General features: G+C 38.8%; 1 long non-coding RNA gene across 3 annotated transcripts in view; it reads left to right on the forward strand.

The window, feature by feature from the left end:
* LOC146377286 (uncharacterized) overlaps positions 1-25,830 on the forward strand; it is a 113,242-nt gene that overhangs the window by 72,753 nt on the left and 14,659 nt on the right. For all 3 annotated transcript variants that reach the window (XR_014801584.1, XR_014801585.1, XR_014801583.1), the window contains exon 4: positions 8,754-9,029. This is a non-coding gene — a long non-coding RNA (uncharacterized LOC146377286). The remainder of the gene's footprint in view (positions 1-8,753; positions 9,030-25,830) is intronic.

The following is a 25,830-nucleotide window of genomic DNA, read 5'->3' on the forward strand; positions in this document are numbered from 1 at the left end:
AAATATTATTTCCTAACATACCTGTCTGCATGTGTTTTCAAATTGGATGTGTTTTGTAACAGGATTTAAAGAGATTTCAATCCGAACAATGAGACTGTGAAAAAAGAATATGCACTCCCTCCTAAAAAAACTAAACAGAAACAAGATGATTAGACAGAGGCTGCTGCCACTGCACTGACAAAAAAAAGGAAAGCATCAGAAGTAGGTCTTAGCTTTGTCCCGCTGGATGCCATTACATTACTCTTCAGTCGTGGTATTTTATCTACTCAGAGCTTCATTATGCTCGATGCTTGTCTAGTCATTGGATGGTTTTTGTGAGCCATTGTGTAAACAACACTTGCATTCATATATGGCATGCACAATTTGTAAATTTATGTTTGCATATGCTGTGCCGGTCAAATATTGCATCTGTAAGCAGAAAAGGGGAGAGAGACTCGTCAGTGCCTTTTATAGCATACTCACCTTCTTATCTCCTTTTTACATTCCAAAGACCATAACCCTCGTCTGTGCAGCTATAGCTGAAGCGATAAACTGCTGTGGTACACTGGATGGCACTTCACCATTTTTGCATATGGTGTTTAACAGCACTATTATGTGTACTTGCAGCGGAATACATTCATTGCCGTAATCATCGCTGCAAATATCCAGAAATGTGATAGCAATAAAGCATAACCACACAATGTCTTGAAATATAAGACAAAAAAAGAATGTATTGGCACACGGCGTAATTTTTTTTTCACCAAGTCTTCCCAAGTTGTCAAACGTCAAAACAGAATGCAGCAGTATAGAAAACAAAATAAAAACAATAAAAATACAGCAGTGAAGTGGAATTCAATAAAATGAGTTGAAAGCGCAGGCTCGGTTATGGTCAGGCTTCAGTTTAGCCGGAGGGCAAAACTTTGCTTTTAACTGCTGGGACTAGGTGAATAGGTTGACTTAGTGCTTGTGTGAAATATTTGTTTTGGCAGTGTTAGAGTGAGTGTGTTAGTGTGAGGGAACTGCTGTGTTGGTGTGTGGATGTTAACAGATGTCTCTGTGTATGTAAGCTAAACATGCCCTGTTCTTAATTCCAGGGTGAACCTGAACTTCCTCCCCTTTCAAGTCTTTTTTTTTTCTTCCTTTCTCCAACACAGACTGACACAAGACGAATGAGTCATCTTTCGGACAGTTTTTTCTCATTCTTCTTTGTACAGATGTTTATTGTTTTAACAACATGCCTCCATAGGGGCAGGGAATGTGACATGAAGCTGTCCGCACAATGATTACCACTTAATAAACTAAAAAAGGGGTTTATTAAGATTGAAGTTAACATAAAACAACAAACTAAAGGTATCTGGAAGACAGAGACAGAGAGAGTACTTTATTTACTTTCATGCTAATACGAGGGTTGTGGTGTGCATTGCTTTGTATGACAGTGAGCCTTAAATGCCACAATTACTAATGTGATTTTCTTAAAATAATATAAGTCATTTACTCATTTTTTATTAGCTTTTACCTTTTCTTGCCCTTTTCTTATTACACTGAAGTTGCTGTCCATTTTGGATGTTTCCCGAGTCCTCAGAGGTGTCAGTGCTACAGCTTTGTGCTTGTTCACTGTCACCTCACACCAAACCTGACCTGATCTCTGCCCACCTTTGAAAGAGTGAACTTTGACCAGAAAAACCCCTGCCAGGTCCTAATGATGTAGAGAGGATTGCAGGTGACAGGAGACGAATGGCAAGTAACCTTCATGCGAAGACAGACACACGTGGGCTGGTGCACAGACTTTGAGACACAATAATAGAGTGAAAAGGGCTTTTCTGCAGACCCGAGTGACGAGAGAACACGCACACACACAGAGCACAGCTTACAGCTTACACAGGAAACTGCTGAGACGTGCGGGTCATGTCCGCTTCCATGTTTATAGTCTTTACAGACATATTAAAGCAGACACGTGCACACCCACACACGCACACCTGGCGTAATCAGTTATCTTTGTTTTTGCATATTGTCTTTTTGACAAAGTAGTATGTGCTTTAGTTTAGCCTGAGCCACGGGGTCAATTTGACATTGTTTTATTATTGCTCTTTGAGAACATATAAGCAATTCTTCAAAAAGTCCTGAAGAACATGCATGCAATCGCCTTACCTCCTGTAATTGACTCTTCTGAAGGTTAAACTGGACACAAACTAATTTGCTTTGGCCTCCGAGGGCTTCCTTCACCTAAAATAACGAGCCACGCAGTTTACCCTTTACTAAACCTCCCCAGTAGACCACAGATGGCCTTTCAATTACCGAGCTAAAACATGCAGAATGGCAATGCATAGCATTATTAATGAAGTGTAAGAGGGGCTGTATTCATATCTCATCACGATAAAGCAAGCAAAACCACACATACGCAAAAACACGGAGACACACACACACACACACACACACACACACACACACACACACAAATTTGCAGACATGCTCATGCACACGTGAACAGACAGATATACAAGCATGTGGCATGTGTAGTCACATATATGGCCATGCACATATACACACACACAAACCAAGATTACCTTTCTTATTTGCTTAGCATGCAATCTTTCTTAGGGTCACTACTCCATTCATCTACATTGCACCAATCTATAAATCCAACCCTCTGATGCCAAGGCAAGCCAGTGCATATGCAGAGCGATCTGGAGCTAGTTACTGTGTTTCTGCTGACTCATTTGCATATCACATTGAGCTTTTACATTTATTATAAATGGAGTAGGCAGCAAGAAACACTGAGGGTCAGGTTTTTTTAATTCTGAAGTTATCAAGCCATTTATTTGAGGGTGTACTTTTTTTTTTATTTCTCTCTCTCTAGTTTGCCATGATAATTCTTCTGTTAGAGTCCACAAGTATAATAGCCTATTTAAATTAAGGAAACTTGCATTAAATAAAATTAAAATGTGAACAAGGAGGGTGAAAATTGAGAATAGAAGGACCATAATTATTCTTTTCTAACTGTAAAACCACACTGGCCACAGGGAGCAGGGTATTAAATCACCAAACCAGCAATTAGCAGCTGACCCACACTACCTCCTGAGCCACAACCACCCACATATACAACTGAAATACAGTTAGTGATTTGAAGTTTGCTAAATCAGTACTCTTTAATATTTATATTTTACTTATCTAATAAAAGTTTTATGCAAGCAGTCTTGTACAATTTACCTTTTTATAATCTAAATGTTTTGAGTGAATAACCAATATTTAATATTGCTGATTAAACTGGGACTGTTTTGCACTTAAGTGTTTGTATTTTCTATGCAGTGTATATATATTACATGCTGTAGTGCTGGCACAGAGCATTGACCAGCCTGCTAAAGTCATGTGGTCTGGTGGATTTCATTTACCCAAGCCCAGCATCACATGGCCAAAGATAAACAAGGTTTAAGATTCCAGACTTTGCCACACACTTTAAAAAAACAAAACAAAAACGTATTATAATTCAGAAAATAACATGTCTGAATTTGCTTATGCAATATTTATGGTGACAGAGGGAGAAGGAAATCATGACAGAAAACCTCTGTAGCCTTTACATCAGTGTGACGGCTAAATGTTACTTTCGAGTGTGTTTTGTGTGGAATGTTTGCACACACATTAAAAAAACAAAACAAAGAAAAATCCGACTCACACTGTGACATTATGAGATGAGAAAGTTGTGAAAAACTGTATGTACGTAAGTCCCACTGTTTAGGAATATATAATTCTCTATTGATATGCTAAAAAGACATTTGGGATTGGAGTTTTAAAGGCAGATATCCACCAGGGAGTTGTGGGCTAGCAGAGGGTAGCTGCATAATCAGCTCTACCATCAGCCAACTGATATTCTGCATAATAGAGAGGGGATTTCTGGGTCAGTGTGTGTCTGTGTGTGTTGTGTATGTGTGTGGCTGTAGCAATGTTGGTGGGGGTCTATCCTTTTATCCACATGGATGTGTACGTGTCTGCATGTGTCCTATCTGCATGTGTATGTATGTGTTCCCTCCACGGCTTGGTGTTTACGTGTGCACGTGTGTATCTGGGGCTCTGACCCTTTACCCCACAGGGAACAGATTTCATTAGGGAACAGAGAGTGAGGTACACGCAGACAGACAGACAGAGCCAGAGAAATAGGAAGAAAAAAATCAGGGGACCAAATGAATGAAAGATGGGCAGGAGGCAAGTAAGGGTAGCTTTAGAATGTATTAATAGGTCAAAGGTCACTTCATTTTCACAACAAGGAAAAAGAGCCAATGCAAAAGAAACCATGACCTTTTGTAATTCATACACACATATGCACGTTTGTATGAAGCTTTTTCCAATTAGACACTTGACCCAGACCCTAGCACCCAATGCTAGGTTTAGCCTAGCGTTAAAAATATCTGCCCATCTGTCCCCCACACGAAAGAGAAGACCCCACAATGTGTCTGTGTAAACAGTTTTATGGCCCCACGACATGATTAATACCTGGTCCACTTTTTCTCAAACAACCCAGCTGAACAATCTAGACTTAAGTGTGGTTTAATTAAGTTGCCGTGCGAGTGTTTGAGGTGTAAGAAATGGGTGAACAAGGCATGCAGGGTCGCTTGATAGAAGGTTAGAAGATTGCGTGTGTATAGCAGAAAATGAGACTGTCAGGTTCCATGTGTGTACAAATGCACCCGTGGTGCTCTGTCTGTATTTGTGTGCTTCAGTGCTTCTGTGTGGAAGGTGTGGGTGTATACACATAGGTTTACTGAAAAATCAGTCTTGAGCCGACCAGTGTTGCAAAAGGCAGGTTAAAACTTTTTAAGTTTAAAAAAAGAAAAAATAAAGATGAGGAGAAGAGGAAGAAAGGAAGAAAAAAAGTTGTGTAGCAATAAGCATTAGAAAAACTAAAGGAACAAATGTAATTATTGCTCATATTCAGTTATAAGTTATTAAAGGAAAATTAAGTCATATTCAAAGAAAGCAGGGTGAAAGAGAGAAGAAGTTGATTTATGAAAAATGCCAGGATAATCTTAGAGGAAAAAAATGGCATCGAGGTACAAAGCAACCACAACAGAAGCCCAAAACCTTAACAAAGCCCACCACCGTATGATCACACCACACCACACCACCGTATGAGTGTTGTGGTTTATCTGACAGGACGTTCCCATATTTATTACAGTCATAAACTAAACTGCCCGTGTGGTCAAATTACAGTATCTTGGCTCACACATGTGTAAAAGATCAGGTTCTTTAGTCATTTGTAGGACAGGTTTTACTGATGCTTTTTGTAAAAAGTTTGCTTTTTTACTGCCCAAGTTCTTGTCATGTTCTTTTTTCCACGACTGAATTTCGATTGCTGGCTCTTGAGTCGCGCCTTCCTATTTGATTTGTTACATGCAGGACTCATGATGTTAGATAACTTCAAATGTTATTCATGGATGTGTATTGCCTTGAAGAAAGTGAAGGATGAATGGTTTAAGGATGAGAGAAAGATCGATGGATATAGAGAGAAGAAAATCCGGAGAAACAGCCAAAGGGAAGCAGAGCGTTGAGAAACAGACTGAGAAACAGACAGACAGCTAGGACAGAGATTGAGTGAGAGTCAGAGACAGAAAAAAAAGACAGGGAGAGAATTAAAGGAACCACAACAGAAGCCAAAAGCCCACTAAGTCTCCTACTCCTTATGGTGGCGGGGTGTGGTGTTGGGGATCTGGCACAACTTCCTACAGTACAGCCCCTTTCTAAACATCTCATATATACACCCAGTCAGACACAAAGTCACGGCTAACCACATCACAATTTGGTGCATATGTGTGTGTGTGTGTGTTTGTGCATGTGGGAGTGTGTGCAACCACTCAGCTCAGCTGCTCCCAGGCTCACAGAAAGCATTGGCTGCTTGAGCGTGTCAGAACGGTCTCTTGATCTCATCTGTCTTTTTATTGCCTAATCCCTATCTGTATTTTCTTCCATTCTCCCCTCTTATATACCCCTCTTATTGCCCTTCATCTTCTCCCTTCTACCCAACAATCCCTATCAATACAACTTTAGTTTCTCTGGAAGCATTTTTCAGTTCATGCCAGTAAAAGTGTTTCTTAAGTAGTGTACCGGTAATTCAGTAAGTTTGACATCTGTCTAACACACTGAGCCTTTCTAAGCATTCCTGTTTTTTATGGATGAGACTCAGATAGTAGCCAGCCCTCCATATGCGTCTTTCACGCACAATCTCAATGGGTCGATAGTCCGATGAGGTTTTTGGCTATGAATGTTTCATCCTGGTTTACATAACAGTAGCTGAGCTCTTTGGTAGCACAGTGTGAATGTGTGATTACAAAGTGCTGTTTGTTCTACTCAACCTCTTCTTACTCTCTGTCTGACTGCTCTTTAAATTTCCCTCTTCTTTGTTTCTTATTTCAGATAAATACTTTTCATTTGCAACTTACCTCATTACATAACATTCAGTTTGTGTTGCTAAATTTTGCAGACAGGAGCACATAAAGAAAAACAACAGTGTAACTATAACTAAAGGTCCTCGTTTGTACAGTTTTGTTACTTTGGGATACCTTTAATTTTTAAATATTTTTTTTTATATGTAGCTGCTTTATCATTGATGGAATGTAGAAATAATTTTGAATAAATTATGATTTTAAACTAGAAATGATGCTTGAAATGAACAAAGCAAAGGGAAACAATGTAAAGAAAATCTATGGTCATGTTTGTATGTCTATGAGACTATACATCATCACAGACGTTCTAAATGCTAGCACTTTAACAACAATTGGATAGTGAAAAAATCCCTAATTTTATGTGCCAGTTTAAAAGAAATCAATAAAAATCTGTTCAAATCCTGATGGGGACATGACATTTGTGTACCAAACTACATGGCAGTCCATCCAATATATGTCAGGACATTTCTCTTATCAACCTCAGCAATCCCGTTGAAGCACTCCAGACTGGGCATGTTGTCGTGCACTAGCTAAAATGTGTTATTAACTGTTCCTTGATTAATGCACTTATATGTGGAAATAAATCTGTCTGGAGACCATCTTTGAAAGGCAGAGTACAAAAGTAAAACCTTTCCCCACAAGGCAATTTCCTTAGCAGACAGTAGACCAACACAACACAATACATAATTATAGTGCATTATACAAAACACAATACAAGGTCCAAATATCCTACACTGTTACAAAAACAAACAAAAAGAAGAACAGATGGAACAAAGGACAACCTGTATCTATTTGTATTACCTTCGTACAACTTAAACTTTAGCCCTAATAGAAGCATCTGGAACTCGATGTAAAGGATGCTGACAATCCCAAATAGTGGTTGTAGCTTGAAGAAAGATAGCTGTAAGTCAGCTGTCAGTGGAAACTAAAACTTATCTCTACAAAGATTATAAGAGTCTAAAAAAACAAATTTTATTGTTGTTACTCTAGAAATGTGGATAGAAAATTTGTAATATTGTGGCACAAGCAGAACTTTCAGGCTGCGCCTCATTCTTTTTGCTTCAGAAGGTCAGTATAAGTGTCAGCAGATGAGTGTCTGTGCTTTTGATTATTAAAGTAGGAATTAATGTCATCGCCCTTGCAGACAGACAAAAAGCTGTCTTGTGTAAGTTTTTCCAATATTTGCACATTTAATCAGCATCAGCATCTTGATCATCTTACTAATGTGCAAACTTTCAGATGCATTGCCTCAAACAGATCGTGCTATTATTGAAATAAACGACACCAGAATCTTTTGATTCTACGAGCTCAATTTATGTACATGAAAACACAGCCTGCATTTCATTCAGTTGTCGCATGCAGTGCGCCTATAATTAGAGTGATTTACTGAGGCAACAGATAATTATATAATCATAGGCTGTGAATGTGTTGTATACTCATTTAGGGAGTGAAGCTGGAATCGATATTTCTACACATAACCGAGGTTGCTTTAGTTCAAGAGGAAGCAGTATAATAAAATACTGCCTAAAGCCTGAAAAGTTGATACTTGTTTAGTAACATCCAATAACTTCTGTGTCTCAATTAGATTCCTATCAGTTATCCTAATATGGTCTTTACTGAGTGATGGAAACGTAATTAGAATCTTTCATTTGTTGCATAAACATCACAGATAAGGCAGTGTGTCTGCTTCAATTGGAAATACAGTATATTACAATCCAATGAGTACGCCATTAGCTGTGGTCCAACATCAGCTCCAAAAGCTGCTATAGCTATAAATTTTAAACTTTGGAGCTAAAAGGAAGTATAGACGCCACCATGTATGAGTCAGGTCCTCTAACCACCCATAAATGTGAAAATAGTTAATGTGTTTCCATGCTGGTTCAAATGTCTATTTCTGCATCATTTGTGGTCCCAACCTCAGTTCCTTCTTCTCTAAACCAATAAGATGTATGAGTCAGGTTCCTTTAGCCATTTATAAGCATGGCATTGAGCAGACAGCAACCCATAAATGTCTTTGCCTGTGTCTCCAGCTATTGCCAAAAGTCTTATTGCAGGGACTCTAAATGTCTTCTTAACCTGTTGATGAATATGTTTTTTCAGTATTCAAGATTTCAGGATGTGTTTCATAGAAATAATATATGTCTGTTTTTTGCAGGCAACTCTTCTTTCCTCTCTCCTTCATAAAAGTCGACATTTTACTCTATCTCCTTATTTTTCATTCTGTCAGTGTTTCTGACTTAATCTCTTTCTTAGTGTTTGATGACTGTGTATGAATCAGGCCTTCTGGTGCATTTAGTTACATTTTCCTCCTTTTTTCTCTTGCTCACTGTCATTCTTTGTCAGGTCCTCTTGGCCATAGACTGAAATGCTGACAGACGATGCCCATGAATGATGAATGATGACTGGAGGTCTGTCTGGTGCCAGCAGAATGCATAATACAGCATCGATACAGCAATCGCAGTCCTCCTCAGCAGAAACATGGTGCGGCTTCTGTATCACATTATTGGAAGATTTGCCCCAAGCAGGACAGCAGGACCACTCAAAGTGGAAATCAACCGCAATGTTGAATGTTGTTTCGGTTGGAGTCCTAAATGAAGCAGCATTACAAAGAGTTTTCTGGTGAGTGCTGAAATGATCACGTCAGGATAAAAACAATAACCCGAATAGAATTTTTGTTAATCTTGTTATACACATATATCTTTGTTCTTATCTCTGTATAGGATAAACCATATTTAATCTTAATCTACTCTAATGTGCTGTAATGTGACCAGATATTATAGCTACAGCCTTTCAGTGTGTATATATGTGATTTACATTTTATACTTTATAGGTCTTTGTTTGGATATGTTTCAAACTTTTAATGTGGATGTGAGTTCATATCTTTTTTGCATACAGTCAGTGTGTATGTGTGTGTGTTTGCAGTGGGTGAATGGAAGCACATTGACTTGAGGCATGTTTACACTTCTGCATTTATGTGCTACTGATTAGGTGTGAAGAGTGGCACCCAGAGTGTATGGGGAGTGAACTATATGTGTCTGCATGCAGATCCCTATAGTCTAGGGATGTATGGCAGTGTTGAAGCATGTTGTGGATATATTACTGTGTGTGTGTGTGTGTGTATGTGTATTCCTAGTATGTAGGTCATCGGTGTATTCCTGATGAAATGTAGTCCTCTGGAGAACTCTCCAGATATGAGGGCCTAAATTAGACACTATTATCTGTGTGTGTGTGTGTGTGTGTGTATGTGTGTGTGTGTATGAGAGAGAGAGAGCTATACACATTTGCCGGACCAGAGCCTCACAGACATGTGTTTTCAATTTTGTGCATGCTTTTACATGTAAGAGCAGCATCATGAGTGTGTGTTTGTCCATCTGTGTGCGTAGGTGTTAAATTGCATGCAATTTCAAACATTATGTATTTATGTATGTGAATGAAAATGACACAGTGGTATCATCTGACAGACTCGTTGCCTATTATCACTGACCTGGGACTGTAAACCTCGGCCCTTGATTTTAACGACTGTTGGCACAGAAAGCCTGTCCATATTGTCACATTACCAAGCCAAACTGCTAATAAGCCTCAAGCACCACTCCAAGAAGAGTATGTAACCAAATGTAGGAAACACACACTCTGCTGCATAACATACACAAGAGGTGCATTTGCAGGAGTGATGAAGTTAGTTTTAAGGGTGACTGACTTTTATAACATGTAAAAAAAGTATTTGATGTCTTTTTGTATGTCTTTAACACTGAAATTTCAGTTTTGGAAATCCATTCAAAGCTATTACTCTTACATCTTGGTGTTTTGTATAGCTGCTGTTGGAGAAACAGGGCAATGATGATTAGGTTTCTTTAAAGTATACAGGACATACATATTTTGTGTCACTTTCTAGATACAAAATGTGTCTTTCTGAATACCCTGTGATCTTAGTGCTGTTGAAACATTACATATAATCCCCTTTCATTTCGAGATGTCTACATTTCCAGGCAGCCGACTGTCAGTAAGTCACAGGGACAATATGCAGTCAATCTGTCAAACCAATTCAGAATTTTGCCAGAGCTCAGCCCAAAAGTTATATTCAACCTGAGAGAGATGAATGGGAGTGAGAATGTCTACCTTTGAAAAGCTTCATGCTTTGACCAAATCATATGCTGTCACTCCTAAGCTTTAGAAGGCCTGCACTTTTCATCAAAGCCGTTGATGGCTACCTTTCACAGTACTGTCGAATACACCCTCAAAAGCTTCCCTCCCTCCTTTCCTTCCATCCCCTCCCAAATCTCTTTCTTCTTCCCTCCGATGTCTACTACCCCCCTGCCCCTCCACCCAATCCTTCCATTCCCCTTGTCCTTAATCCCTCCCCTCCCTCCTCTCCTCAATCAAACCCTCAAATCCCTCCAGGTTTTTTTCCCCCTGTGTGTATGTGTGACTTCAGTACTGTCAAGGTAGATGAAACAAGAAAAATTCAGATTCATCACAGTCATAACCTGCCATGATAATAATCCACTGCTATTCTTCCCTTGTGGCATTAGGCCGATGTTACTGGCCTTTTTGGGGTTTATTTGCATATTTGTTTCCCCTTTGTTTCTTTTGATGAATTATTTACTGTGGAGTAAAAATGACAGCAGAGATCAGTGATGATTGCTGTCACGGGCGGATGTGAGTTCTTTTCTCCTCTTTGTAATTGTTCTCTTCTTTGCTGATTTTCAATCAAGCTTTTTTTCTTTACTCATATTTCCTGGTGACAACAGACAATAAAGTGGGGGGGAAAACACACAGATATTTTAGCATTGCCAGTGAAACCTTTCCACTGTCTAGCGGGAACGAAGCTTCCTTTGTTGTCGTAGTGATTATAGGGTAGGGAAAAGCTGCAAAAAGAGGAGAAAAGGGAGAGAGAAGGGATCAAATGGAAAAATACTGTGAACACAAATGTGCTAGGAGGACCACCTCACACACCTCACACACCTCCCACAGACACATAGACACACACACACACACACACACACACACACACACACACACACACACACACACACACACACACACACACACACACACAGGGCAATTGAGTGAAAACACACACATCCTGCCCTTCATCATCCAACCATAAAAGAGACTTGATTAGAATAAGATAAACGACTAATAATAGTCGAGCAGTGCAGTTTGCGATCCTTTCAACTTTCTAACTGGAAACAGAAACGTCTTGCTGAGTTTCCAGGAGCTTAAGGTTTAGGCAGCATGTGTATTTGCAAACAAAACAATGTCTTTCGAGTTGTAATCACAGTGAGCTGTGTCCACATGCCTTGATTGTAAAGCCTCAGAAACATTGTCTTCGCAGTGTGTATCAGGATCTACCCCCATGTACACACACTTCCACGCGCGCACACACAACACACACTGCCACCTTGTCCCTGTGTTGGCCTATCCAAGAATAACAATGCATAATTCATGTTCCAAAGTCTCGTCTGCAGACAAAAGTCAGCGCTTGCATTTATTATTTATTGAAAACAGCTCACATGATGAATCCTTTAACAAACAGACTAAGCACTGTACCTATTTCTTTTTCTCATGCTGTTTGTGTTTTGGCATAGATTTAAGTAGGCTCATTAGCAGAGATGAGGATGCGAGGAGAGGAGAAGAATGGCAGGGAAGAGAGAGGTGAAGTGAGCCTGTGTGTGTGAGAGAGAGAGAGAGAGAGAAAAAGAGGAAATGAGGCGAAGGGATAAAGGGATAATTTTTTGAAAAGGTGTGAATTAATGAGTCTTGGGCATCGCAGACTAATTAATACAAAAATGAAATGCTTTGAGCGCTAAGTTTAAGGCCTTCATTACATTTAAACAGTGAAAGTTTACCCCGCTAACCGCTGGGTGTTTGACCTTACTTAACTACACTGAAAAACCTGGATGTAACAGATTTGTGTTGCTACATAATAACCAAATCTTTTTTTCATGGCTGTTGCAGTGCTGCAGCAGTGCTACACTCCAGCAGAATCAGTCCAAGCAAACACCCGTGCACACCCGCTTTCCAATGTCATGGCTGCACTTGTTGTGTGGGCAGTTTGCCTTGAAGACGGGGAGCAATTTATTGTAGAGTGAAGGGACCCTGTGCTATCCTATGCTAATGCAGTCATCATTTATTCCAGAGTACTTGTATTTTTTCTCTCTCTCTCTTTCTCCTTCTACTCCACCCCCTTCACCATCCATCACTCTTTCAAGCCATGAGGTATTATCTTTGCGGAACGTTTTATATTCAGTCTTCCTTTCGATGGGTGGAGGCGCGCGCACACACAGTCATTTTTGTTAAATAAAAACGCAATCAAATCTGGTCTCGCAAAGGTTGAATAATTGATGCGTTATGTTAAAAAAGGAATGAAATAATCATAGCCTGTTGGATGTTGGAAGAATATCAAACCCAGCATTGGTGCTTGGCAGACTGGGCTGAGCAGGGTAGGGGCCTTATGTATTTGGGACGGCTGCCCTGTAAAATAATAATGAACAGCAAAGAGTAAGGAGATTAGGAGATTTTTGTTCTGCACTGTACCTGACACTTTGTAAATGCCCACCCATGCTTTTGTTATACAGCGTGACCAGGATCCATGTATCCTGCACTGACAAATCAAAATTTTCTGTAAATGATTCATTTGGTGTGCCATTCCAGCAGCTCTGCAAAAATGGGTGCAGTAGTAGGTACACACGAAGTTGCTGTTGTTGTTGCCGCTATGGAAACAATACATCTTAGGCATATTATTTTTTTATTTAACCATTTGCCAAAGTGTCAAATAGCAATAATGTTGTCATTTATATTAGATTTTAACAAAGTCACAATACCAGACCAGACTAAATAATAAATCTGAATAGCATTCTAATAAACATACTTGATGTTGCAGTGATTCATGGTCAGCTCATCAGCATTCAGCTTTACTGGTCTACAGTATAAGCTCTTAGGGGTGATGAATGAAATAATATCTGCTTATTTGCCACTGTAGACTAGTGGGACCTGTTTTCACAGCCATAAAAGTCAGCTATGAATATATACATAGTGTACATCTCTTTATGGATCATGCGTACACATCCACAAACACAGACTCCAAATAATATCATTGTTTCAAATGAAGATGAACTGTTTTTATAGTAAGGAACACCTTTAAGATTGTGCCCATTCGGTATGTAGCAACCGTGCAAAATGAGCATATTCATTCACAGCTCGACTGAGGCGTGTGCAGCCGAGCATTGCTCACCGATAGCGTTTTTATTAATGTTTCAGATTTCCATTAACCAGATGTGTCTGGGTCAAGAGGTGCATTTGTCCTCTCTTTTAATGTGGTGATTACAGCTAGGGTTTTATTGATACTTAAAGATGCTGTACAGGATGCTGTGTGAGCAGCATGATAAGCTGCTTGATTGTAAGTAAGAAGGGCAGGCAAAAAAATATGTGTGTGTGTGTCTTGTTCGGGGATCACTGAGACAAAAACTTGTCATTTACTTATATATTTATTTCCTTCTTGATTCACCAAAGGATAATATGAAATATACTCAGCATGCATTAGGCCTTTAGATATTCAGCGCACCACTGCAAACATATAGATAGCCACAAAACATGTCCAAACAGTGCCATTTTATCTGTGCTTCTCGGTTTTTCTTTATTCTGCCAAACCCTTCGCTCCATCCCTTTTCTGTGCCCTCTGACTAGTCAAACAGTGTTCTACTCAGGGGGCTTATTTTATTAATTCACCATTTCCTCTGTTACAGGCCGCTTTCATTGTAGTCCACATAGCAAGAAGACCACCTCATAGGGATTTTCCTCTTCACCAGTTAACCACAAAGGGTAAAAGAAGCACATTATCCACATGTACAACACCCTACCCCTCCCACACACGCAAGCTTTTTGTGCTATATTGTGCTGACCACCGTCGCAGCAGGAAAAACACAAGCGCGCACACACATAGCATATTATCTTTATGAGGTGTTATACACCAGTGACCACCAACACAGGGTCTCAGTGTTCTCTAATCCACACTCAGACTGAAAAGACTGTTCCATGCAGTAGAGGGATTACACTGTCGGATTAATGTGAGTTTTAATTTGAGTCATTTTGAGAGCCCGTGATAATAGGAATAGGTGCAGGGAATAATACCACTGCTCCGATATGAACTGAAATGTGGTACAACTTTATATTATTTTATTACAGCTGAGTCGGCTTCGGTGAAACACACATTGTTTGCGTGCGTGTTTGTCCTTGTTTGTCTCACTGGAGATGAGCACGCAGAAGCTTTATAAGTCTGTGAAACCTGCTATTATCACTATGGCTAGCACAGATATTGGAGTGGCTCAAGGAAAAAGTTTTCATTTAGAGTCACTGATTAGCTGCTTATTGTGCCCAAAACAATTTTGAAGTTATTATGAAAAGAAGGCAAAATGTTATTTATTTTATAGATTTTCCACTTTTAGAGATTTCAGACCTGCAGTGAACAAACATTAGTGAACAAACATTACTCTGCTTTTTTCCCCCTCAGTCCTCATCAGTTTGTATCAGCATGTTACTGCTTTTCAGCCTGTTCTGACTCTAAAGGATCAAATGCTGCTGTTGTGTTATCCAACAGTGGTTGGAGAAGGCAGCATTACCAAAATTATTTTGACTTTGTGCAATGAATTTGTTATATCATTGTCTTTGAAATGGTTGTTCTAAAGATGGGGTCCACTTGTAGTCAGTTGTTGTCTTCAAAGCAACTTCAGTGCATCAAGATGGTTATAAAAAGGGCAATAAGACTAAGGTAGTTCGCTGCTATCAGTCTGCTATCAGTGAATGGAGTTAAGTTGCCATTTTCTTGCAATCTGTTTGTGAATTTGGTGAAAATAGCAAATCTGTTTCTGTCTGCATACAAAAGAAATTCACATTAAACAGAAATTTAAGTCCAGTAAGAACCTTATAGATCTGAAAGAGAAATTCAGAAACGGCTCCACAAATAGTGACATAGTTGCTCTAGGAGGGCAAAATGACAGGCGCTTGACAACCTATCTTTTCTAAAGGATTGATTCTGAATTTGGCTTCCAGCTCCCTATTGCAAAGAGATGCATCACAGATGAGAAATACTCATTTATGCAGACAGACTCTGATTGCAACATGGTGGGATTGAGTCTACATAGTTTAGGTACCTAAATCTAAACTAAAGGCAATAGGTGAACCCACTGCTACCCTCGCTGACGGCTGCAACTTCTGACAGAAGAGTACTATTTGACACCCAGGGATGAAAACACTGTCTGTTTTCTTTATATTTTATTATTCTTTGTGCATTACCAGTATGAAACAGTTCTTGTGTATAGAACCCAGTGCTTGCAGTCCTCCATTCTAGGCAAAATAAACAACAGCTGCTATCAAATATGGTAGATTAACTCCAAAACAGAGAGAGCCCAGAAACATGATATGATGTTCATTCCAAAGTCATATTCTTATTATACTATTGATACAACTCTGGCAATTGTTATAATCCTAACAATATAATCCTAGAAGTAAGCAATTTTAGTAAAATGTGTAAGTGGTGTTTATAGATCATTCATTTTTTTCTACATGAATAGAGGCAGAAAAAAGCTTTTTCTGTAGAGTGAAGATACTTTCTCTACGAGCAACAACAAAATCATGGTTTTCAGTTCAGTGGATGCGATGTTATATATTGTTGGGTTTTTATTTTCTACTTCTAGAAGTATAAAATTATTTAAGTGTTTTAATACATACAAGGAGAGCTGTTTGGAGTTGGGGTTAAAAAAAGAAGAAGAAGAAGAAGACAGGTTGTATTTTAGTTAATTCAGATTCAGGTTGGATTAATTAGATTTTGCACAGTATCTGTGTAGTGCAATATGGCTTCATCTCCCCTGTAGGAGATTACAACAATCAAATCCCAAATTCTCTGTGGTTGTTGATCCATATTGCTTTTGAAAAACTCACTGCTGAACTGCTCTCTGAAATTGCTTGCTGGAATTTTCATCAGTCTGTTGACTTAAAATCAAAAATAAAAAGTCAATAGATTTGTTAAACAACAGAAATGACTCTTACACAAAGACTGGGAAAGAAATGAATTCCATCACTGCGTAGACCACATCATCTCCTTTGGCTCTGCACCACCGTCCTCTCTCGCTGTGATCAGAGAGTCAGTGGTGATTTAATTTGAAATAAAGTAGAGGACACTACAATTGAAGTGCCATATCTCAACTTTGACTTGAAGTTTATGTTAAGTTTATGAAACTTAGAAACGAAAAGGTTTAAAAGTAATTGGATATGTGACACTTTGTGGGCAGCTCTTGTCTTTCTAAGTTATTTAAAGGTTTTCATACAAAATATGCTGTAATTACGTGCCATCTGCAAGTACCGACAAGAAAAGCAAATGAAGTTAGCATAATAGAAACACTCAAAAAGCACATCTGATAAAATCAAGGCCAATTGCTTTGCCGAAATCAAACATTCTAAAAACAACGGTGTTCACAGAAGAAATGACAGGGAACATTATATTAACAACATTGTACGCCATGTTGGTAATGTATTTTGCGTTTTAAAGAACCCCCCCAAAGAAGCGCTTTGAGAACTTTTCTTGAAGGCTACTCAAAGAAATTATTGGGACACTTGCCTAAAAGTTCTAAGGTGGTTATAACAAACATTGACTTTCGAGCACATTAGAAATGCACAAATTGTGCTTGCACGTTTAGATAAATCACTCAACCTATATCCCGTTTTCCAACCAAAATATGAAGAAATGAGGGGTCACTCAAGACTTTTGCATAGTACTGTATATAGGATCATAGCACTCAGAACTCATTAGAGAATGATTAACCTGGACAGCATCTCATAATTTAACAGGATAATGATACTAAGAATATACAGCCAAAGACATTTTTCAGTGTACAGAGGTGGAACATTGTTAGTTTGGCAAGCATTTAAGGTCCTCAATCTTGAGAGTCCATCAAAATCCATCCATGCAGGCTTCAAGCCATGTTCTTGTAGCCAGACCACAGCAGGTTTGGATCTGTCAGTGTCCCATGAGAAATTACTGGCTAATAAGGTTGCTGCTACAGCATGTTTTAGCTATAACAAGGTAACAATAACAAAGGTTTATGCAGTTTTAGACCAAGTATGTTTTTGAAGTGACTTTCTGGGAATCACAATTTTTTCTTAATAAGATGGTAAGAAACTTTAATTTATATATTTTATCTTATTCTTTCCCAGTTAAATTTACCCTTCATTCTAATTTGTTGTTGTACAGTTATTTCATTTTTAACTTTAATTTTTATATTTTATTTTATTCCTTCCTAGTTAAATTGACCCTTTTTAATTTTCATATTTATTTCCTATCTTATTCATAGCCTTTTTTTTGTTTCTTTAGGTCACGAGCAGTTGTGTAAGCATTTCACTGCATATCATACTGTGTATGACTGTGTATGTGACAAATAAAATTTGAATTTAAATTTGAAATATCTAATCATGTACAAACTACATAACAATCTGCACTCAGTGCATGCTAGCTTTCTGAACTGTGCAGTCTGTGCCTTTTTCCAGCTTCTGTGCTATATCCCATGATTCATCTGACTTTTTTTACGTTTTACGAAAGCCTTTTTTTCAAACAGTTTCCAACTTTGATTTCCCAGGTTCAGTGTATTAAACACTCCAACATGATACATTTTAAATTTTATATACACAGCCTGTTGTCATAACTCCTCAGGAAGCAAAATAAATTTGAAGTTTAATTTCAGTTTTCAGTCAATACGTCAGTTGGTTTGCAGCTGTCAAACATTCATCTACTAAGAAGAATTTGAAAACATTCGGATCCATTACAGAGGCGTTGTTACAAGGTATCAAAATGTCTAAAAAAAAAAACACTACCCAAGACAAAGAGATCACCCCAGCACTCCTCAGTGCGATGATTTTTTGAAACCCTCAGAAGAGCATTTGAGCTTTGTATAAAGGAAAAACAACACAGGAGAAGCACCGGGACATACAGTGCAAACTCCAAAGCACAATACACAAAGAGATGCAGTGCAAGCTTCAAGAAGAAGACCAAGAGATGCAGTGCAAGCTCCAGCAATTCGAGAAGAAAAATGAAGGGCTTCAAGTGATGTTTAATGAAGCATTCAAAAGAAATACACAACTGCAACAAGAGAAAGAAGATCAAGAACCTTCAGTGTAAGCTTCAAGAAAAAGACCAGGAGATGCAATGCAAGCTCCAGTGCATGGAGAAGAATATGAAGTGCTTCAAGTGATGTTTAAACAAGCACTCAAAAGAAATGCACAACTACTGAAGGACAAAGAACAACTGGAAGAGATGCAAAAAGAAATGCAACATGATCTCCAAGAGTTTGAGAAGAAAAGTACAGTTAAGAGTATTATACAACAAAGCAAATGATAGAAACATTGAAATTGAGGACGAGAAACAAGAACTGGAAAAAATATGCACAGAAAGAAGAGTAAAATCTAAGCAATGGTGAGCAAAAATACCCATTTGCAACAAAGTACAGTACACAAACACTGAAATGCAAGAGGAGAAGCAATGACAGAAAATAAATACATAAAGACATCCAGTGTACACTTCACGACCTGCAGAGGAGACATCAAGAGTTACTGGCCATACCTGACAAAGTACAACAAACAAACAACGTCATGCACAAGGAAAAGAAAGTTCAAGAAGAAAAACATTAAAAGAAAACTGCAAGAGAAAAACAAAGAGCTCAAAGAAAAGCACGAAGAAAAGCAGGAAAAATAGAAGAACTGGAGAAAAGGTGTAAGAAACTTGAGCTGCAGCATACAGAGCTTTTCAATGAGATGACAAACCTCACAGCGCAGAACAAAGATCTGCAGGAACTGTGCCTGCAAAAGAAGAAAAAGCACTTCAGGTTTTTTATGAAGAAGGACTCCGCTGCTTCTTTAGTTCAGCCAGGAAAAGAGTAGCCTGATCTTCCTCCTACAGGGGCAAATTAGACAATAAATGATGCAAATAAATTTAATATGCTTCAGCGTCTTTTTCGATGATAATGTCGTTTAGGAACACTACTGAATGTTACTTAAGAAAATCTGAATAAGGTAAACTGAGCTTTATTTAACATGACTCCCTGTATTAAGATTTGTTGACAGGTTTGAGTCGGATAATAGGATGAAGGCAAAGAATAACTCACGAAACGTTTAAGAATAATTCACCTTAATTGGATAACTGGACATACGTAAAGTCTCACTTTAACCATTTGTATTTGTTTTATGAAGAAACGTTTACATTTATAGTGTCAACTAAGGGTGTGACAAATTAAGTATGAAAACAGCAAAGGGGTCAGTTGAAGCTGCACACATGTGTGTGGGCTGTCACAATATGCAGATCAATTGCAACTGTGAAATTAATGCAGAATTATTCTGTAGAGCATGGATCCTTTAGAACGTACCATCACGTGCACAAGAAAAAACCATTTACACAAAAAGGAAGCGTCATTCAGAGTTGCAGCTGTTGAGTAGAAATGCATGTACTGAGTGTAGATTGCTATGTAGTTCGTAGATCGTTAGATATTTCTTATATTAGCTCGTATTTTATGAAAGTCCATTCCATTGTTTCAAAGAGTTTCCAACTGTGATTTCCCAGGTTCAGCGTATTAAACACCCCATTAACTTTGAAAGAGCGTTCATTTTTATTTGACATTGAATGGTCTGCCAAACAAACAAATAAGTAACTGTCCAAATGCTTGGATCTGGATGCCAATAAATTCTGCAAATGCTAACCAAGTGAATAAAAGAGTTGCACACACTTACTTTAAGACATATATGATTTTTTAAATGTAATTGCATAAATCTCCCTCTGCAAGAAATGCAATGAGAAGTTCAGTGCAGCTGCTGTCCCCTTCTTCTGAAGCTGTTCTAAAGAACTTTGGTGATCTTTTTCCCATTTTCTTGGTTTCCCACTTACTTGGTACTGTATCATATCTGTAGCCTTAGCGATGGGTGTCAACCTCACAGGGAACAGAGATTATTCCAACACTGACAGTTACAGCTATCTGGGCATGTCTAAAGAAGCTATATGCATCATTTAAGGTAGAAATTATTATTAATGTCCTTTGATGATAAGAATATGGTTAATAATTATTAATACATATCCTTATTCACTTGTAGTGCAGACTCAAAGTTCCCTAGCTTTTGCTGGCTAGCAGTAATGCACAATTCATAAACTTGTTTTAATTTCTTTAAATATAAAGGCTAAATTCACAGCATTTCTTCCTCTCTGAATACACCTTCCGGGAAAAGAACAACTACAGAATTGGAAGAGTCTATAATGTAAATAGAAAGAACCACGGACCAGATTTTAAACTGAAATCGCCTTTCACGTTGACGTACACTTGAACAGAACACGCAGCAGCTGGTAAAATTGCAATGTTTTGCGCGCTAATTTGGTATGTGCTTCAAAATCAGCAAATTGGGACAACCTTGCTGAAATGGAGATGCTTTTGGCAAGTGAAATGGCCTGCCTCATATATTATGCTAAAAAAATACACATTTGAAAGGAACGTCTGACGCTGTAAGCAGGAAATTGGGGGTAAATTGGCACATTCTCTCAGCTTAAGTTAATTGTGCTCGTGCTATTGTCAGGGCATTTGCAGGGTGACAGACAGATGGGCGAGGGCTGACACATGTATTTGGAAGAGTTTAAAATTCAAATGCTCCTCATGTGTGAATGCAGACACCTGGGGTAATCAGCTGGCTGGTGTGTATGTGGTGTGAGTGACGTGCAACCTTGTATTTACCCATAAGCCTCTCTGTCCCTGCCCGTCTTGCTGTCAGGGTTCCTCCTTGTTTTCTGGTGTCAGGTATGCTGTCACGTTTTCCTGAGTGATTAAAAGCCCTGGTAGGAAAAAAAACCCCCACTGTGTACTGTGGTTATATTTTCTAAAAGGAGTTTTAAAGTAAGGAGGCAAGGTATTTATTTCTGTTTGAGCTCCTGGGCATGGTTGATCTCTGTGCTATTAAAAATTCATTCACTGATAATACCCCCACCCCCAACTCGTTCCTCTCCATCTCCCTTCCCCTGTCTCCCTCTGTAGAACGCTCATTTTCTCAATGGTATCTCTGTTTCTTTGTGTCAGTTCACTTCACTTTATTGGCATGGGGTGTGATTCACTGTCTCTATCTCTCTTTGTTCGCGTTGTCTCTCCTTTCATTCTGCGTCTCCTTCCCTCTCTTTCCTCGCTCTTCAAAAATCTGCCATGGAAGCGAGACAGAAGAGCTCCTGCTGTTTCTCTGACACACTCTTCCTCTCTTAAATCAAAACCAACTGAGGCGAAATCAGGTTATTACCTTAGCAGTGTTTCTTCTCTCTCCCTCGCACCCATTCTTCCATTTTTGCCCAAGGTCTATGAAATTTTACACTTTGAAAAGAAAGGGCAGCCGCTCAGTCAGACGAATGGGTGCGAGCTGAATTTGAAAGGAGATTGCTGCATAAATAAAACAGAAAAAATAAATAGCCTACTGAAGTGTGAGATGGATGTCTGACAGGGCCTGACGATGTATGCGTGCGCATGTGTGTGTGTTTGTGTGCATACTCTTGCCCCTCGGTCTGCCTTCAAACGCTACACCTCAGGCCCCTCACACGCACGTACCCGTTACAGGGGGGTGGTGTTACCAAGTTTGTTGTGGTCAAATATTTGTGATTTCTTTACTGCCTTTCATCCTTGGAGACAAATAACGATAGGCATTTATCAGTATGTGATCTCAGAGAGTTGGAAGAGCTCCATAAGGTCTCCGAAAGGAACAAGTTTTGAATGTATACTACACACAGACGAAAGATGGGGAATAAGGTAAAGGATTGTTTAATAAAGACCTAACTTTCAGCAGAGGTGAGCAGACTGAATGGAAAGCTGAAAACAAAGGGAAAAAGTCCATTTAAAATGCATGCATTCAAGTGCTACAGATGGAAAGGGATGAAAGAAGTTATAACAAATTGAACAGAGTAAAGAGTTGAAGGAGAGGAGCCCAAAAAAGCAAGGGCGGTCAGTAAACAGCACGGCAGAGAGTCAAGCAGACATAAACAACTGCAGCTAAAGATGGATGATAAAGACGGAGGAACGGCTGTATCGGTGATGAACGATCAGCAATGTGGACGGGCAAATGAATGATTTGAGGAGAAGAAAGGGGAGGGAAAGGTTGTAAACAAGTCAGAATAACCTCATAAGAATGGCAATATCCACCAGAGCTAGGATGAATTGTTGTATGTTATACAAAAAATAAAGGAAAGTTGTCACAATGAAGTAACCTTTGCATGACCTTGGATTGAAAGGGAAAGTAAGAAAGTGACAAAGTTAAAATCTAGCACAGAGCACGGAGATCAAGGACGCAGATTGTTGAGAGGGGGAATGAGCACAGAATAATGAAAAACATGTAAAATAAATACCTAACCTTCTGTTTGCTTTTCAAAAGTACAAATAGATAGATAGTTTGTAGACGACACAAACGTATTTTCAATGAGGCTGCTGTATGGAGAGACCAGGTTGATTAGGAGCTGTGTCATCTTTTGTCAAGACTCGCTTTCTTTAAATAAATACAAGAATCTTTGGAAGACTCAAGAGTGTGTCCCTTTGTGCACTTGTGCATGTCTGCCTGTTTGCCTCTTTGTACAAGGCCCAGATGATCGGGTCAGACTCACACTTCTGTGCGTCCATGACCTGCCAACAACACCTCCACATTAACGCAGGAGAAGCAGTTGATACCACGGACCTAATGAGCACACCTGAGCACGTGAAAATAAAGCAGGGCGGCTCAACTGTAAGACTTTTTTTTGGTTTCTTTTTCTTCCTCCAGACAGGCTTACCTTTGTAAGACAGATTTTTCTTTGTAAAATTTGGCTATGATGAATTGAGCTGGATGTGAAGCCAGCCATACATGCAGCAGGGAAGTTCTTTTCAAGTCCAATTTACCTGATATGTCTTTGAACTGGAGGAAATGGGAACATCTGTTTAAAAGCCCCAAAAATATATGGGAGTAAAAGCTCCAAAAGGCCCCAGCTGACCCTTGGTTCAGTCAAAGCAATAGTAGTGCTGCTTTTGAATGTGCAGACCGCTAAACCACTTTGTGCTGCTTGCATTTCTGTCATAGAACTAAACCTGATAACGAACTGTTGTATATTTATAGCTCCAAGACAGTGTCTCGTCACACCTTCTTGTCTATACCATATTACGTGACTGTATTCATGTCAGCTGCACTTTAATTAAATGCAGACATCTTTTCATTCCCTACATTTGTTATCACTTTGAAACAAATCCATCACACCTTTTTTGCACACATGATTTGAAGCCTGAACAAATCTTAGCAGAGCTTAATAAATGAAATCAATTCATGATTTTTACTTTTTTTTTTTTTTTTTTTTTTTTTTTTTAACAACCTGAATTCCTCAGTGGTGAGAACTAAACAAGGCTCCTACATTCATCCCAGCAGCCCATCCTCTCTCACCTGTGCAAATTACTGTGTGTAAACAGATTGGATCGCACTAGCTTCATGTGGTTAGCCACTTCCCTAGCTGGGACAGGCTCCACTCAGGAGAAATAAACCATTTCCTGTTCACCGAGGGAACGATATGCTCAACTGTAACATACTGTAATTCTTTCCAGACGCTGGGTAGATTTGATCTTGTTGGAAAAAGTGCAGTACTAACAGGAGACATGTTCAGTAATGCAGAATACTTTAAACACATTCATAGGTTTCATTTCTTTAATGGGTGCATGCTAAAATATTGAAATAAAAACATGGAGTTAAACCCAGTGTACTACCTGCAGTCATTTTAAATTACTCCATATAGGACAAGATGTCTTGTAATCCTTAATGTGGGTTCCTTAAGGGTCAGCTTGAATTAACAGTCATCTGGGCCCTTTATTTCCTTTGGGCGTGTAACTCCCAAAGTAAACTCCACGCCTTGCAAATGTGTAGCTGTTCTGTTTCTTACTCAGTGAAAAAGCTTATGTAAGTTTAAAAAAATATCATTTTACTGTAACATTATTCATTATTATTTATTGTTTGTGTCATCTCTCTGAGATACTTACTTTATATGTAATCAGTCATCCAAACAGTTCATTATGAATTGGACACAAGAAACAGATTTGGCTGCAGATGCAGCGCAGAACCATCCTTGTTTGAACCCATGGAAGATCCTCCAGCGCCGGATATATCTCAATGCATCTTCTAGTCTTCTGCTTAGTTATCACACTGATAATCCTAAAACTGGGAAAACAGACATTATCCTTAATTGGTTTGTATCATATCTCTGAAAAACGCATAGTTTACCGTCACTTTGGAGTGTAATTTGATGTCTTTTTTTAATGAATGCTATTGCAATCTTGGGCTAGAGCCTCAATGCTACTGATGACATCTAATCTTTGTGACAGCTTATTTTGCAGGCTGACTTCTCTTGATCTCCCACACTGATATGCAGAGTGTAAATGTTTGAATGTTTTATCGCACAAGTGAAAACGGGAAAGACAGAGGTTTAAAAATATGCGCTCAGTTGCAGTAGGCATTGGATTAATTATACAACGATTCAATATTTGCAGTATATTTAAATATTAAAAAACATTATGAACATTTAAAGTGAATGAGTTAGGAAGATCATTAATGGATAATGAGCTTAGGAATATACGATGTGTTATGTGTTAGTGCTTTGATAGGATCATAAATCCTATACACTTTTTATTTGGTTAACGGGAGCCTCACAAGGTCGCCTCATACCCTGCTCTAATTTTTAAGTCCGACCTTGTGTTGGCGTGTGTGTATGTGTGTGAGTGCGTGTGCATGTATATGTAATAAAGAAGAATTTCACTTAGTGTGGAGACATATCCTGGCTAATCCACAGCCCAAAACACACAAGCAGTAAGTTTCCTTGACCTCAAATGTTGTTAAAATATGCACGAGTGCAAAATATTGTTTCTTCCTCTTGATTTTACCTGATTTTCAACCTTCTTTTCTTCCTTTAATCCTTTTCTCTTGTTAGCCCACAGACTATGTTCTGTAGTACCACAGGAGTTCTGTCGTCTGCAGAACAATTATGTCAATTATCTCACATTTAAATGGTTTCCAGAGAGGAGTTCCTTGGCTAATAACAGTCAAATGAAGTGACGACTAACCAATTAATCTCACTCTAATTGCTCAGTAGGTACAGTCAATCAATCATAATGCCCCTCCCTCTGTACTTTCTTCCTTTCTTTCAGCGCACATTTTACACTCGGTAGCTTGGCTCACTACATGTCAATCAAATATTAATTCATCCTTTTGCTCCTGTGGGGATGGAAGTGCATTCCAGTGTGTTGACTTCATGGCTATGCTGCTAGTCAGCACATTTGACTTCTATCGTGACAATGTTTGCTTGAAAATGCTTTATGGGCAAATTAAAAGAGTAAAACAACAGTAGAGATAGGGAGGCCATTCATTT

Source organism: Perissodus microlepis, chromosome 11 (assembly GCF_051167445.1).
Source record: "Perissodus microlepis isolate ML-2025 ecotype Zambia chromosome 11, ASM5116744v1, whole genome shotgun sequence".
Lineage (NCBI taxonomy): Eukaryota > Metazoa > Chordata > Actinopteri > Cichliformes > Cichlidae > Perissodus > Perissodus microlepis.